At 42.6% G+C, this 17,101-nt stretch overlaps 1 pseudogene; it reads left to right on the top strand.

Moving 5' to 3' along the window:
• Positions 1-238: 238 nt before the first annotated feature.
• On the top strand, positions 239-600 carry LOC116747853 (annotated as a pseudogene).
• The last annotated feature ends 16,501 nt before the right edge of the window (positions 601-17,101 follow it).

Here is a 17,101-nt window from a genome sequence, read left to right as displayed (position 1 = left end):
TTCCTCACTGATTGACTTTATGATCCATAAATGTAATGATTTTTAACTTAGAAAATAAATTCATATTAATAAAATATAATTTTTATCTGTTTTATACATTGGGGTCTGTGTCAGATTTTTGTCTATGAAAGCATTCATCTGATTTGGAAAATTTTTAAAAGTCTGATTCTTCGAGGAAGATGCGGTCACTGCTGCTGCAGAGCGCTGGTCCACCTGGTCAGGAAGCCACGCCGCAGCCATGGCTTTTCAAGACCCCTGAAAGACTCCCCTGGCGCCAGGAGTGGCAACTCACCGAATTAGAATTACCTTAACCAGCCGCAACACAAAATCTTTGGAGAAGGTATGTGTTGACTTGATCAGAGGCACAAAGTATAAGAATCTCAAAGTGAAAGGAGTAGTTCGGATGCCCACCGAGACTCTAAGAATAACTACAAGGAAAACTCTTTGTGGTGAGAGGTTCTGAGACTTGGGATTGGTTTCAGATGAGGATCCACAAGCGACTTCATTACCTTGCACGGCCCTTCTGAGGTTGTGAAACAGGTTACTTCCATCAGTATTGAGCCAGGAGTCAAGGTTGAAGTCGCCATTGCAGATGCTTAAATCAACCTTTTTAATAAATTGATAATCAGTTGCGTTTTTTTTAAGTCTGAAAACCAATATTTAACAGGCATAAGGGAGCCTCTGAAAGTTTGGGGGTAGAAGAGTATAAATCTTAAGTCTTTGCAATTTTTCTGGTAGCAGTGTGAGTGATGGATTGAAGGGGAAAGGGTACAGACTGAAATCATGGAGACCAGTTAGAAGATCACTTCCGAAGTATAGTTGGGAGTGAATAGGGTCTAAACTAGGGGGCAGGGCAGTAGACAAGGGGAGGAGAAGATGGATGGGAGAGACGCTGAATGTGGGATTGACTTGACAAGGCTTGACAACTGATTAGGCACGAGAGAGGGCAGTCAAAGCTGACATGCTGCGGTTTAAAACATAAGCCCCCAAGACAATGGCAGTCCTGTTCTTTAGATCTTACACAAAGAAAGAGCAGCAGATTTGGGATGCAAGAGCAGGAGATGATGGGTTCAGTTTGGGATGCACTGATTTTAAGTGTCTGTGGGCAGAAAAGTGGGAGAGACATCCAATCAGCAGCTGGATTATATTGGTCTAAAGCTCAGGAGATGGTTCTGGGCTGGACACAGAGCTAGAGATTTGGGATTGATCCACCTGGAATCCATGAAGCCCCAAAATTCCTACTGCAAACTGTAAATAGTAGTTTAATTAGATTGCCTGTTACCATTTTGGCCAATACTTTCAAGTTAAAAGGCATATGATAGCAATTTAATTTTTTTTGTTTCATTCTAAATGAAGTGGCAGTTTCTCTCTGTCTGTGCTAGATAGTGAGTTATTCCATCGGGTAGTGGTTTTCCAGCTTAAATTATAGAGTGCTTACGGCAGAACCTGGGTAGACCTTGCAAGACCTATGTCAGAGCATTGACCTTGTAGAGCTAGGTAGCCCTAAGAGGATCACAGCTGAATATAATACAGCTACATCCCAAATCTGCCACTGACTACAAGAGGCTTATGTTTCAGTAGTAGGAATATTTATCTAATGCCAGAATGATGTGAATTATGGGCATCATGCAAAAATCCCAGTGCTGCTAAAGAAAACTAATTATTTACTAAATAGAGTTGTTACTGTGATATGCTTACAAGTTGCAGTCTGATAAATAATGGAACTTTAGAACTTAAATGGCCTATAGAGTTCCAGCTCAACTTTCTAATTGAACCATTAACCCAAAGTTATACTTGGTAGTGGAGCTCAGAACTCAGGTCAGCCCACTGTGCTTCCCATGACATCATATTTGATCTAATTCCATTCCTATATTTTGTAAGTACAGTAGTCCTCTAATTCAGTGGGATATCTGGCATATAGGGGCAATTAACCTTATCTGTAAAAGGATGTATATGTATCAAGCAGTGCTTGACCTGAGGGGAGATGAGGAAGCTGCCATCATTCTACAGCCTTTTACCTTTGTGGATCAGCTTTTTCTTATTCCTCCTTGTACATATTTGCGTATAGAACAGTTGGAGAGTGTGGATTATACAAGTCACAGCTAAATCTGCAAGGAAATTATCTATGTCAGAATGTCAAAGTACTAGAAGTTAAGGGGTGAGTGATGGGAAGGTGATAGTCACACTTTGAATGTGTGGAAACTAAGCAGTGTGGCTCATCTCCCTCTTTTTTCCCCCTGATCCTTACTAAACCCCTCATTTATGGCATCCTGGAAATGGTACCTACCTCAGAGTGGTGAATGGAACTCAGGACAAACTTAAGTCAAGAGGTGACCTTCTTATTAAAGCAATGAGAATGTATTTTGTCCAGTTGAAAGAGATTGGCTTTGATTAAGCATGGCACCAAGTTTGAAGCAATCAAATAATACTCTTTCACACTTTAAATATTTGGAATGATCAGTCACTTTTTCAAATAGTGTCTCTCAACTTTTATCACAATCCTAAACTGTGTAATACTGAGTCTTTGTAATCCTAAAGAGGTTAAAGTAGCTTAAAATGGGAATTAGACTATGTGATACTTAATATTTCAAACATTTTTTTCTGATTTTAAAAACAAGATATAATCATTGTAGAACACTTTAAAAAGTACAGGAAAGTGTGAAAAAGAAAACAAAATTCACTCATTATCCCATCCTCTTTTGTGGTACCTGTTTTTAATGAAATGCACATATAAGTGTAATTACTTTAAAAACAGTAAACATTGAAATTCATGAAGTGAATCTGTGGGATAAATTGATCATCATTTGGCTTTTAGGAGTTCAAATGTCATCCATCCCAGACAGATAGGAAGGGAGCAGAGTGGCCCAGCGCTCTGCAGGAGAGTTGCTGATCTGCTGACAGCTGATAGGACACATTGTCGTTCATGAGGTCATCATGGTGGCAGAGCAGGCTGGTTCTGGACCAAATCTCATCCTGCCTCTGTCCTCATCCTGCCTCTGTCCTCCCATCTCACCTTTAAGTTAGTCAGTTGACATCTATTTATTAAGCAGAACTGAGTTAGGCGTAAATACAGAGAGAGGATAGAGAAGCCATCAAAATTGGACAGGTTCCCTGCCTTTATGGAGATTAAAAACTAGTGGGGGGGCTTCCCTGGTGGCGCAGTGGTTGAGAGTCCGCCTGCCGATGCAGGGGTCACGGGTTGGTGCCCCGGTCCGGGAAGATCCCACATGCCGCGGAGCGGCTGGGCCCGTGAGCCATGGCCGCTGAGCCTGCACGTCCGGAGCCTGTGCTCCGCAACGGGAGAGGCCACAACAGTGAGAGGCCCGCGTACCGCAAAAAAACAAACAACAACAACAAAAAACTAGTGGTAATGGTAAGCATTAAAGAATTATGCCAAGAAACAGAGCCGTGGCATTGGTGTGCTTCTGTGAGTTCCATTCTGAATGCTCTCCTTTTTATGTAATTAAAATGCTGAGAGATATATTTTGCCTACATAATGTATTACATACAGGATATTCCTATGCACATAATGCATTTATTTATACATATACAAGGTAGTGTAGGCAAACCACCAATATTGTACTTTCTGGGAGATTTAAATGATTGATAATGGCAATTTTCGCTCTGCTCTTTTCACTTCATATGCTGATTTTAGATCCTCACCCCTGGGTGACCTGGAGCTGTTAGTAAGGGCTGGGAGGGAGGAACACAAGGTGCTAAGAGACAAGATAACCGAGGAGAACTATTTAGATTGGGAAAGCGGCAGACACTCACTGCTTCCACACTTTCCCAGAGACCCTGTTTGGGTAAATACTAAGATCGAAAACAATTAAAAAAAAAAAAAAAGCTCCCAGGGAGCAGTTCAACTTTGCAGAAAAAGAAGGTAGGAATGGAAAATTGAGGGGCTATCTCAGGCAGTTGTTCTAGTTCAGAAATGTTCAACGCCGTTCTTCCTACAGAGCTGCTCTTTGTTTCATGTTTGATTTCTTCTACATGAATAATTCCCATTCTTGTGTTCAGATGCAACAATCCAGCATTCATTGTCATGATAAAAATAGAAAATGACAGGCATTGATTTTTCACAGCAATTAGTCCTACATCTGTTTTCTGATTTCTTGAGCATACACAGGCAAAACAGGCAGGACAGTAATGTGGAAGAGAGTGCCTCATGCTTTTAATGGGAGACAGTTGTTTTGGCAAGTAAGGTGTGATGAAGGACGCTGTATTGGAGAGGGATTTTTTAAATCCATTTCAGATTTAACCTTCTGTCGTGTGTAAGAAACACCTGCTAAGAAGATCAGATTTCATATAGCTAAAATAACAATGACTTTATCAGGTTTTCCTTAATCTCTTCTAATACTTGCCATTCGAGGGACTGTTTCTCAACCCCATCTGTTTTTTTTTTGTTGTTTTTATTTTATTTAATTAATTTATTTATTTATTTTGCTGTATGCGGGCCTCTCACTGTTGTGGCCTCTCCCGTTGCGGAGCACAGGCTCCGGACGCGCAGGCTCAGCGGCCGTGGCTCACGGGCCCAGCCGCTCCGCGGCATGTGGGAACCCGTGTCCCCTGCATCGGCAGGCGGACTCTCAACCACTGTGCCACCAGGGAAGCCCCAACCCCATCTGTTTTGATTGTACCAAAAGGACCTGATAAGCTCAATTAGGATAATGTATACAGCAGCATTTTGTAAAAGTGTTTCAGGACGATAAGGTATTGTTATTCTTCATTCATGTCACAAATATTTATTGAGGGACTATTCTGTGCCAGGTACTATGCTAGATACTGGGAAAGTATCAATAGTATGTACTAGATACAAGGCAGGCAAAAGTGCTAGTCCAGGCTCTCATGGAGCTTTCATTTACTTCAATAAGTGTTCCCTGGTTTCCTCTTCCACCCCTCCCGCTGTGATGGGTGCACATCTCGATCACAGCACTTATCTCACTATAGCATGATAGGTCCTGGTTTACCCATCTATCTCTTCTGTTATCTTTTGAGCTCCTCAAAAACAGAGGGCGTGTCCCCTTAGCTCCTTGGTATCTATGATGCCTGCCTTGCACATAGTATGTATTTAATTCATGTTCATAGTAATGGATCAATTAATGCATGGTGGTTAATGTTGGCCCTGCAACCATAGACTCTCAGTCCAGACCATAAAATAGGCAGTGACATGTAAGACTGTATAGTCTAGCCTCTTTTTACACATGGGGAACTTGAGCCCCACTGATATGCTATATGACTTCAGGCAAAGCAAATTATCATTCTGTCTCAGTATTCCCAACTGTAAAGTGGAGATAAAAGAATTTTAGAGCTGAAAGAAATTTCACAAAGGTCTCCTTGTCCAAATACTTCATTTGAGACATGAATAAAGTGACACCCAGAAACGTTCAGCAGCTCTTCTAAAAGGAAATTAGTAGAGGATCTTCTGGCACCCATAATAATTCTCTTTTCACAATTCCTTGCTGCTTCTCTCTGTAAGCCTTAGTAGTATCACAAGATTGCTATAAAGTTACAGAGGAAAAATAGATATGGATGCTGTGATTGGAGTATAATTAAGTGCTACCACTTTGGAAAAAAACATTGGCATTATGTACTAAAGATGCACATCCCCTGGGAATTCCCTGGCGGTCCAGTGGTGGTTAGGACTCCACGCTTCCGCTGAGGGGGGCCCGGGTTCGATCCCTGGTCAGGGATCCTGCAAGCTGCGTGGTGCAGCCAAAAAAAAAAAAAAAAGATGCATATCCCCTATGACCCAGAGGTTCAACTCCTAGTAATACACTCTAGAACTCTTGCACATGTACATAAAGAGGCATGCACAGGAATATTCAGAGAAGCTTTGCCAATAATAGTAAAGAAACAAAATGAGACACAACCTCAATATCCATTGACAGGATGGGTCAATAAATTCAGGCATTCACACAGATTGGAGTATGATATAGCAAAGAAAACAAATCTCATAAAGATAATGTTGAGTGAAAAAAGCAAGAGGACTAGTTAATATCATCCACGGAAAGTTCGTTTATAAGCAAGGCTAAGTAATATGTGGTAAAGCAGTAAATAGCAATGAGATTGACAAATACAAAATACCGAAAAGCCTAGTGTAACATCAATATTCAGCCCAAACCAAATATCACCGTTTTAGAATGGACTTGTGAGATATAAGAACAAACCTGAAACTTTATTTTTAAAGTCAGTGCTTGCTACACTTCCATTAGTTAACATTTTAGAATTAAATTTTTTTTTACATTCAGAACAGGAACAAGTTTTTTTTTAAACCCTGTCAACTGCTAGATTGCTTCTGTGGACACTGAACTGCACATTTGTGAAACTAAATAGGTATTCACTGCCCACTGAGGTCTGTGCAGAGACAAGGTAGTTTTAGGGTGCCTCAATTGTATTTAGTATTTTCTTCTTTACTCTTTATATTCTCTTTTACCTAGAGAATCGAAGATGCTTTGTCGTAGGTGATTTGGGAGTTGTTTCTTGTGAAATTTTCAGGTGATAAAGTTGATATTCCATTCTTTTTTTTTTAAGCTTTTTATTTAAACTGGTTTTTTTCTTAATTTCTATTTATTTATTTATTTTTGTATTTTGGCCGCATTGCATGGCATGCGGGATGGTTCCCCAACCAGGGATCAAACCCGGGCCTCCGCACTGAAAGCATGGAGTCCTAACCACTAGGCCACCAGGGAACTCTCTGATATTCCATTCTTAATTAAAACTCACAAAATGTAAAAGATTCTCAAAAAGAACTTTTTCTTGAAAGGCTTATGGTCTACATCTGCAGTCCCCAACATTTTTGGCACCAGGTAATGGTTTCATTGAAGACAATTTATCCACGGGGCAGGAGCGGCAGGGCGGGGGTGCTGGGGAATGGTTCCGGTGGTAATGTGAGCGATGGGGAGTGGCAGATGAAGCTTCACTTGCTCACCCGCTGTTCACCTCCTGCTGTGCAGCCTGGCTCCTAACAGGCCGCGGACCAGTACCAGTATGCAGCCTGGGGGTTGGGGACCCCTGGTTTAAATGGAATTAGATACCTGAAAATTACATTCAGTCCTTGAAGATTATTTTGTTTCATGTTAGAAATACAAGTATACTAAATAGTTCAAAAATATTAGAGGGGCTTCCCTGGTGGCGCAGTGGTTGAGAGTCCGCCTGCCGATGCAGGGGACACGGGTTCGTGCCCCGGTCCGGGAAGATCCCACATGCCGCGGAGCGGCAGGGCCCGTGAGCCATGGCCGCTGAGCCTGCGCGTCCGGAGCCTGTGCTCCGCAACGGGAGAGGCCACAACAGTGAGAGGCCCGCGTACCGAAAAAAAAAAAAAAATTAGAATTATATAATCTAATCTATCCTACTTGACCTTGAATTATTTAATTTTTATAACATTCATTAGCTCAAAAAGTACATAATTTTCTTCATAGACTTATTTAGTGAATATACTCTTCTTTAATATTCATATTCTTAATCTAGTTCCCTGCTTAACTATTTGATTGTCATAATCATTGTACTTGTATATAAACTTAACAGCTCATTTATATAACCCTTATTTATAGTGCAGCATTTTATTCTTGCCATAATAAGGGAATTCTTAGTTCATGTATCATCTAGAATGCCTACCTATATTTGAAACAGTATTTTGACACTCATAATAGTTCCAAATGCTGTGCCTTGGTCATGCACAAGTACAGAAAAACCGAAATGATGTTGTGGGCATTGTCTATTCAGCTTTCCGAGGATCTAAGTCAAAACCAAAACCAAATGACAGATTTGCCCCAACTGCAGAGTCCAAAACCAGACTTCCAGCATCTCTTTGCTGGACAGTGGGTTCACAGGTGTTGTGAGTATGCTTTCTAATTTGCATGTAATTAAATATTTATTTAAAGGTATCTGATATTTAATAATTAAAAATTACAGTGATCTGGAGGCATTTTGAAAAAAAGAGTATCATATAAGGATAATTCAAGTGCTAGTCCATGCCTCCTTTTCCCTTTTCTTCTTTGCAGTTTTCTCAGCCAGTATTTTTCAAGAGGCCTCATCCACTATGACCTCTCAAATTCAGCACTCAAGTGCTCTTATGACTGGCTGTCCAGACCTGGCAGCAGGTGCCCCACGTAGTAGCATTCACACTCAGGCTGTGCCATGGCAAAGGCTTGACCAGTGTTTCTTTGGGTACCATATACACCCCTGGCAGACATTGAGGTGGGCATATGGATGTTAACAGACCCTCCCTTGGTACAGATTATTCCTAAGAAGATTTAATGAACTAAGCGTGTTAACATTTAGTAGCTTAAACACCATTTACATTTACAGTGAACTCCCTGGAGGTAAAAGAATACTTATGCAGGAATTAGTTGATTGCCTTAAGGAAAAGTATTAATGTCCACCTACTCATGCTTATGGACCCAAAGACCTAAAGAGTCAACTCTGTTAGGTAACCAAGGACATACCACATAATGATCCCCTCCCTCCTTCTTTGTTTTTGTTTTGGAATTGGGGACTTATGATAAGAGAAGTTCTCTTTTAGTGAGAGATCAATGATTCTGCAACTAATGAGTAGCGAGGGGACTTTGTTTTGAGAATTTGCTATGGCCTGAAAACTTAGATGTAACCATCTGATAATAGGAAGGGTCTACCGTGAATATTTTGTTGGTACTATTAGAGGTAGTACAAGTAGAAATATTATTAATAGGTATTATTAGAACAATGGGGGAAGGGCAATTGTCAGATTACCAAGATGGTTGCATGCAGTGGCATAAGAACATGGGTGTTGAACTCAAATGACACTGCTGTTCAGTCCTGGTTCTGCCATGTAACCAACTGTGGGAACCAGGACAAGTTGCTTATGTCTCTGAGGCTCCATTTTTTACTTCTATAGCGTGAGGATGAGAATGGGGCCTATTTCATAGTGTTGTTAAGAGGGCTGAATGAGCTGATGCCTGTAAAGTACTTAGCACATTGCCTGGCACAAATGTGCTCAATAAACATTATAAATAGCATTTTATTATTATGGAGATTAAGTTATTGTCATTATCTGTAAACTTTATTTATGGCTGTCTTATGATACTTATTACCGTCTGTCTTATATCAGTGTTATTTACACAAAGGCTAAACTACTGAACTAAACTCCTTGGGGGAAAATTGCTTGTCTGATTCATACACTGAACACTATACGGCCTAGCACACTGAGGCAGCACTAAATCACAGTAGCTGTCAAACATTTTTAACCATGACCCAAGGCAAGATATATATTTTACATCATAACCAAATACATACAGACATGATTGAATTTAGAAAGTTTTACAAGACACACCTTACTATGTGCAATGCACTCTGATATTTATTTTTCCATTCTGTTGCATTCCATTAAAAAATAGTCTCATCTTGACCCACTAAATTCACTACAGGGTCTCATCCTATGGTTTGAAGATCCCTGGGCTGGACCATGAAGCAGCCCTGGACCTTCCCACCAAAGGTGGTGATGTGGTTAGTGAGAAGCTAACAGAATTGCTGGGCAAGGGCCAAATGGCAGCTGCTTTCAGGACACTTAGGGACCAAATCTAAATAGCACAGGTGAGGCAGATCAAGAACACTGGGGATGGGGAGGAGAGTGCTTTGACTTGGATCTGCAGAATTTTGAAGGTAAATCTTCCAGTACAGAGCTGCGTCATTCTAGCAGTTTTATTGAAAAACAAAGAAAGGTTTTAAATTTATTTATTTATGGCTGCGTCGGGTCTTCGTTTCTGTGCGAGGGCTTTCTCCCGTTGCGGAGACCGGGGTCCACTCTTCATCGCGGTGCGCGGGCCTCTCACTGTCGCGGCCTCTCCCGTCGCGGAGCACGGGCTCCAGACGCGCAGGCTCAGTAGCCGTGGCTCACGGGCCTAGTTGCTCAGAGGCATGTGGGATCTCCCCAGACCAGGGCTCGAACCGGTGTCTCCTATATTGGCAGGCAGATTCCCAACCACTGCGCCACCAGGGAAGCCCCAAAGAAAGGTTTTAAAAACAAAACAAAACAAAAAAACAAAGAGAGGGGGGCTTCCCTGGTGGCGCAGTGGTTGAGAGTCCGCCTGCCGATGCAGGGGACACGGGTTCGTGCCCCGGTCCGGAAAGATCCCACGTGCCGCGGAGTGGCTGGGCCCGTGAACCATGGCCGCTGAGCCTGCACGTCCGGAGCCCGTGCTCTGCAACGGGAGAGGCCACAACAGTGAGAGGCTCGCGTACCGCAAAAAAAAAAAAAAATAATAAAAATAAGAAAGGGAAAAAGTAGGAAGAAGCATCGAGTCCCTGGAAATGAGGCTGGCAGTACAGAAAGCCAGGTGGGTATTGCTATCTCTCCTGCTCCAGGAACTCTCCTTTTTTAAAAAACTTTTTATTTTATTTTGGAGCATAGTTGATTAACAATGTTGTGGTAGTTTCAGGTGTACAGCAAAGTGATTCAGTTTATATATATATATATTCTTTTTCAGGTTCTTTTCATTATAGGTTATTACAAGATATTGGATATAGTTCCCTATGCTGTACAGTAGGTCCTTGTTGCTTATCCATTTTAAATGTAGCAGTGTGTACATGTCAATCCCAAACTCAGGAACTCTCCATTTTCTTCCAGATTTTTCTTTTCCTATCAAAAATAGCTTGGGAGTGGTTTTTTTTTTGCAGTACGCGGGCCTCTCACTGTTGTGGCCTCTTCCATTGCGGAGCACAGGCTCCGGACACGCAGGCTCAGAGGCCATGGCTCACGGGCCCAGCCACTCCGCGGCACGTGGGATCTTCCCGGACCGGGGCACGAACCCGTGGCCCCTGCATCGGCAGGCGGACTCTCAACCACTGCGCCACCAGGGAAGCCCGGGAGTGTTTTTTTTTTAAACCTGGAAAGTGAGAAGACTATAAAGTGTGCATGTGTACACACATAGCCCCCCAACTTTAAAAAATCCTGTTTAATTGTCTTGTCTTGATTCAGTGGATTCAACATCCTCCCCCTTCCTTCCTGCTTTTTCCATTAGCCTAAACTCCATCTTTTTCTGTCTTATTTTCCTTTAAACATGATTTTGGTCTAAGAGCTTTTGCTTCCACAGCCTCATAACTGTTTCAAGGCCCAGACCATTTTACAATGTGATCTTCAATCTTATGGTTTCAACTTTCAATTTCTTTTTCCTTACATTTGACCCTTCTACACAGCAAGTTAGGTTTAGTCATTCTTTCATTCACTGAGTCTAGCAATTTGTTGAGTACTTATTATGTGCCAGATACATACTACCTGCTGCTCAGGTAGCAGTGATCAAAAACAAGTTCCTTAATGTTACAGAGCTCATCGTCAGGTAGGGGACGCAGACACTAAGCCTATCATCACATAAAGAAATAAAAACAGCCGCTGTGATATATGCAATACAGGAGAGGTATGTGACAATTTAAGAGCCTTCATAAATCTTTGACCAGTCAGGAAAATGTTCTTTGGGGAAGTAAGGTTTGAGCTGAGAACTGAAGGATGGGGAGCAGTTAGGAAAAAGGATTGGGGGGCTTCCCTGGTGGCACAGTGGTAGAGAATCCGCCTGCCAATGCAGGGCACACGGGTTCGAGCCCTGGTCCGGGAAGATCCCACATGCCGCGGAGCAACTAGGCCCGTGAGCCATGGCCGCTGAGCCTGCGTGTCCGGAGCCTGTGCTCCGCAACGGGAGAGGCCACAACAGTGAGAGGCCCGCCCGCGTACTGCGATGAAGAGCGGCCCCCGCTTGCCACAGCTAGAGAAAGCCCTCGCACAGGAACGAAGACCCAACACAGCCAAAAATAAATTAATTAATTAATAAACTCCTACCCCCAACATCTTAAAAAAAAAAAAAAAAAAGGATTGGGAGCATCCAGGCAGGTAGAACATGGCCCTGGGGTGGGAGGGAGCAGGTTGAGTGAAAGGGACTAAGAGAAGGCCAGTGAGGTAGCAGGAAGTCTCTAGAGAGTATAGTGGGAGACAGTTCTGGCTTCATGCTGCAGAAATGTCATGCACTACTTTCTCTAGTCTATGTTAGGGAGTTTTGACATTATCCTAAGGGCAATGGCAACCCATTAGAAAGTTCTGTGGGTCCTTGTGTACGGTGGTGGTAGGGAGGATGTGCCCATATTTATTTTGGAAAATGCCACTTGGGCTACAGTGCAGAGAATGAATCGGTAGCTGGGTGAGTGTGAATACAGATAAAAATTTAAAAGCTGTCATTTACGTTGCGCTTATTGTACGTTAAGCACTTGTTGTAAAGGGTTTTTCTACATGCTGTCATTGAATCTTCACAACAACCCCACGTGAATGTGGTAGCTACTGTTATTATCCCCACTTAACCTGTGAAAAAAACTGAAGCTCAGAGAAGTGAAGATACTTGCCCAAGATGGCACAGCTGGAATGTGGCAGAGCTGAGATTCGATACCTTGAGGCTGTTCAACAGTACCTACCTCTTAATCTTGCTCACCTATTTCTTTCCTCCTCCCGCACCCTCCCCTCTGGCAGTCACCTGTTTGTTCTCTGTATCTATAATTGTTTCTGTCTTGTTATATTTGTTCACTTGTTTTGCTTTTTGGATTCCACATATAAGCAAAATCGTATGGTATTTGTCTTTCTCTGTCTGACTTATTTCACTTAGCATATTACCCGCTAGGTCCATCCATGTTGTCGCAAATGGTAAGATTTCATTGTTTCATATGACTGAGTAATATTCCATTGCATATATACCACATATTCTTTATCCATCCATCTATTGATGGGCACTTAGGTTGCTTCCATATCTTGGCAATTGTAAATAATGCTGCTATGAACATAGGGGTGCATGTATCTTTTCTAATTAGTGTCTTAGTTTTCTTCGGATAGAGCTGCCTGATAGTTTTGAATGAAATCGCCATCAGGTGCTGCGTATTTCATAGCCTTGTTGCTTTTCTTCCTCCAAGTCAGGGGTTACTTGGCCTCCCACCTGCAGATTCAATCCCGCCTGAGTCCCTGGACCAATTCTGATTTTAGACAGGAGGAAGCCAGGCAGTTCCAGCCTAGCCATCTAATTTTCAGTATGAGGTTATCATTGTTGCCCTAACTTGTTTCCCATTTCTGAAATCTGGCTTTCTTCCACGTATCTGAGTCCTTGTCTTGGCCAGATGAAACAAGGACTACGAAAATGCTTTGGAAATGGTAATGCTTAATAGATGTATCTAGCATAGGGTGTGAGTACAGAGTAAATTTTCAGTGAATAGTAGTGATTGCTACCTGGATCATGGCTTGGTTATTGCAAGTCACAAAGTCACAAGGAGTAGAGTTAAATTGCAGCATCTTTTCGAGAAGTGACAATCCCTCTCCTCCAGAGATCCTTCTTGTTCTTCTCTTGACAGGGTGCTGCTCTCTCAGATTTTCCACTGACTAGTCTGTGCTCCTTCCCAACCTGGTTCATAAGGTGGAGGGTGGAATATTCAAAACGAGCATGGATACTGGAATCAGATCTGCATTTGAATTCTGACTGCATGACCTTAGGGAAGGTACTTAACCTTCCTCCAGATTCCTCATCTGTAAAATCGTGAATACCTCATAGCCCTTGGACAATTGAAGTAAGCAAAGTACGCAAGGGCATTGGTATTCAATAAGTACGAGCTTCTCTTTGCTTCCTTCTTCCATGTACCTCTTCAAATCTGGTCTTAGCCTGTCAGACTCTGAAGCGGTTCTTGTTTTACTGTCGTAAAACAAAGTCCCATGGCTTACCAGTGGTGTGCTTTAAACTTTGGTTGAGTTTCCTGTGCCTGCTAATATGCCACATTAACTTTCTGACCACCAGGATTGTGTGTACCTAATTATTGCTTGACTAGCTCAGTTAATATTAACTGAGAATTTACTTTGTGAAAGGTACCATAGGAAATATTAATCCACCTCATTCCTGCCTCTTTACATTGGGCTGACTTACCTGCCCTTCTTTTCAGCACAGCTTTGTGGGCCTCTCTGAAGCCGGCCCCGATAGCTAGAGGGCAATTCTAGTCAACGGATGTGGCTTCTCTTGCCCCTAATTATTCCTGATTTGATCTTGTCTCCCTGTTTCTCTCCTTTGGCTCTGTACTCTGATTTTGATCATTCCCATCTCTGACCCCTTCAGGATTTGATCTTTTCCCTAAGTTTTCCTTTGGCATTTGGTCTATGGCTGACTGACATCCTTTCTGGCTCAGCTCACCATTTTAGGCCTGGAGTTTCCTATTGCCTCTGGTGAGAGTATGTCCTTCTTGATCCCATTTTCCTGCCCAGTGGGTTCCTAATGCCTGCTCAAATCTGAATTCTGTCTAGATAAGTCAATCATGGTAGCCCAGGGTAGGGGAGTGCTAACTAATAAAAATTATGTGACATGTCTTGCTGCCCTGAGGGAACACACACACACACACACATACACACAAAGCAAGGAATGACTGGTAGGTATCTAGTAACATAAATACCAAGTTAATGTTAAAACTGTCTCTAGTATTTTTAAAAATATACATCAGTGGGGAAAAGAAGGTATCTTTCAGAGGTGTTTGATTTACATGGCGAGGCGTGCTAGACGACCTGGTTTAATATGCTTTACAGATACAGATATTTAAAAAATAATTTCGTGATCAGTTTTTCTTAAAACTTAAAAATATTTTTAGCTCATTTTACTATTAAGATCATAATTTTAGAATATGTGATTCTCATGCAAAGAAAGTCCCTTTGCAGTAGGGTCAAAATAACTGAGACTTAGCAGAAATATTACGATTGTATTCTTTTTTTTTTTTAGAAGATGTTGGGGGTAGGAGTTTATTAATTAATTAATTAATTAATTTTGCTGTGTTGGGTCTTCGTTTCTGTGCGAGGGCTTTCTCTAGTTATGGCAAGCGGGGGCCACTCTTCATCGCGGTGCGCGGGCCTCTCACTATCGCGGCCTCTCTTGTTGCGGAGCACAGGCTCCAGACGCGCAGGCTCAGTAGTTGTGGCTCACGGGCCTAGTTGCTCCGCGGCATGTGGGATCTTCCCAGACCAGGGCTCGAACCCGTGTCCCCTGCATTAGCAGGCAGACTCTCAACCACTGCGCCACCAGGGAAGCCCTATGATTGTATTCTTGTTTATAGTGCACACTTTTCATACTTATGTTCTACAAGATGTAGCTGAATCCACACTCAAATCTGATACACTCAGTTCTATGAAAATATGATATTCAGGAATTTGATCTTGCAGAATGGATAGGATTCACTTTTACTTTTTTTCCTTTTCTTCTACTGCCATAAACTGTGCACGCAGGCACAGGCTAGTGGGGAAGCGGTGGAACCTGAGGAAGGACAGGAGAATTTAACAGTCTGTATAATGGCTCCCAAGGATATGGAAATTGAAACGGAATGAGTTCTGGGGGAGAAAGCATTCCAAATAGTGTTGTGATATTGTGATTTCTAACAAGAAATATATATTTGGTCTTCATTCCAATTTCTGGAACAGAGCTGCTAAAGCCCTTGGAATTTTCTGGGAGGAGAGCAATAAAGGTGTCTTCTGTTATGTCAATGAAGTGACTTTTGGACTGTGTCTGAGGATGGGAGTAGGTTGCCAGGAGAGCCAACCATGTGATTAAAGGGTTGGAACTTTCAGCCCCACCCCTTGATGTCCAGCTGTGGGGAGAGGGCCTGGAGGTTGAATCAGTGGTCATTGGCCAATGATTTAATCATTCATGCACATGTAATGAAGCATCCAGAAAAACTTAGAAGGCCAGAGTTCAGAAAGCTTCTGGGTTGGTAAACATGGGAGATTTGGGGAGAGTGGCAGCCTGGAGAGGGCATGGAAGCTCCTTGCCCTTTCCCCATACCTTTCCCTGTGCATCTCTTCCATCTGGCTGTTCCTGAGTTATATTCTTTTATCATAAACTGGTAATCTAGTAAAATCTAGTAACGTGTTTCTCCCAAGTTCTGTGAGCCGCTCTATTAAATTAAGTGATCCCAAGGAGAAGGTTGTTGGAACCTACACTCTACAGCTGGTTAGTCAGAAGCACAGGTGATAACCTGAAGTTGGGGGAGGGGGCAGTTTTGTGGAACTGAGCCCTTAACTTACAGAATCCGATGCTATCTCTGGGTGGATAGTGTCAGAATTGAGTTGAATTGTAGGACAGCCAGCTGGTGTCTGGAGAATTGCTTGCTGCTTTGAGGGATAACCCCCCCCCCCCGCCCCGCACCACCACTGCCACACAAACACAGAAACACACATTGGAATTGGGTTCAGAACCTGAATTAAGTGTTCAAAGGGACACAGCAAACCCGAGCGCTGAAGAACGTCCATGTGCTGCCGTTTGGAATCAGGCAGATAGTTGCTCTTGGTTTGTGAAGCAGCCCAGTTCATGGGGTACTGAGAACATTTGGTCTCTGGTCAAGTAAGTTGAGGTCAGGGCGGGCATTGAGCCTCAAATTGAGGAACTGGAGTGCAAAGCAAGAATCCAAGGCAGGGGACTTCCCTGGTGGTCCAGTGGCTAAGATTCTGCACTCCCATTGCAGGGGGCCCGGGTTCCATCCCTGGCCAGGGAATGAGATCCCACATGCCACAACTAGGAGTTCACAAGACACAACTAAAGATCCCGCATGCCTCAATGAAAGATCCCGCATGCCGCAGCTAAGACCCGGTGCAGCCAAATAAATAAATAAAAATAAAAACCAGAAACCTTGACTTAACATTAAAAAAAAAAAAAAAAAGAATCCAAGGCAGGAGGCCACTTTTCTCTACTGAGCAAAGCCACTGGGGGTTAGAAGGAGAACTAATGTGAGCGTGTGCAGGCTTCACTTCTGGTCTGCCAGTTTAAGAAGAGCAAGACTTCTCTCAACTACCAGTCCTCTAGGTCTCGAGCCTTTGCTGGCTGAGTGTGACTGTTTATTGGGTTATTGCCCTTTTGGAATGCCTCAGGGACTAGCAGGGCTGAGCTGCAGATTAAAACTAGTGTTAGTTTGAGAAGTCTCATGAGGCTTCTATCTATAAAAATTCATTTTATGTACTGTTTTCCAGGAACATCTGTACTGCTTAAGAAATATTTGTTGAAGATTCATTGTTGTGATAGTCAATCTTATGTATCGTCTTGGCTAGGCCTAGATACCCAGATATTTGGTCAAGTATTATTCTAGA

The sequence above is a fragment of the Phocoena sinus genome, chromosome X (assembly GCF_008692025.1).
Source record: "Phocoena sinus isolate mPhoSin1 chromosome X, mPhoSin1.pri, whole genome shotgun sequence".
In the NCBI taxonomy this organism is placed as follows: Eukaryota; Metazoa; Chordata; class Mammalia; order Artiodactyla; family Phocoenidae; genus Phocoena; species Phocoena sinus.
Note: the sequence above shows the minus strand (reverse complement) of the source record. Positions and strands in the feature narration are given on the sequence as shown.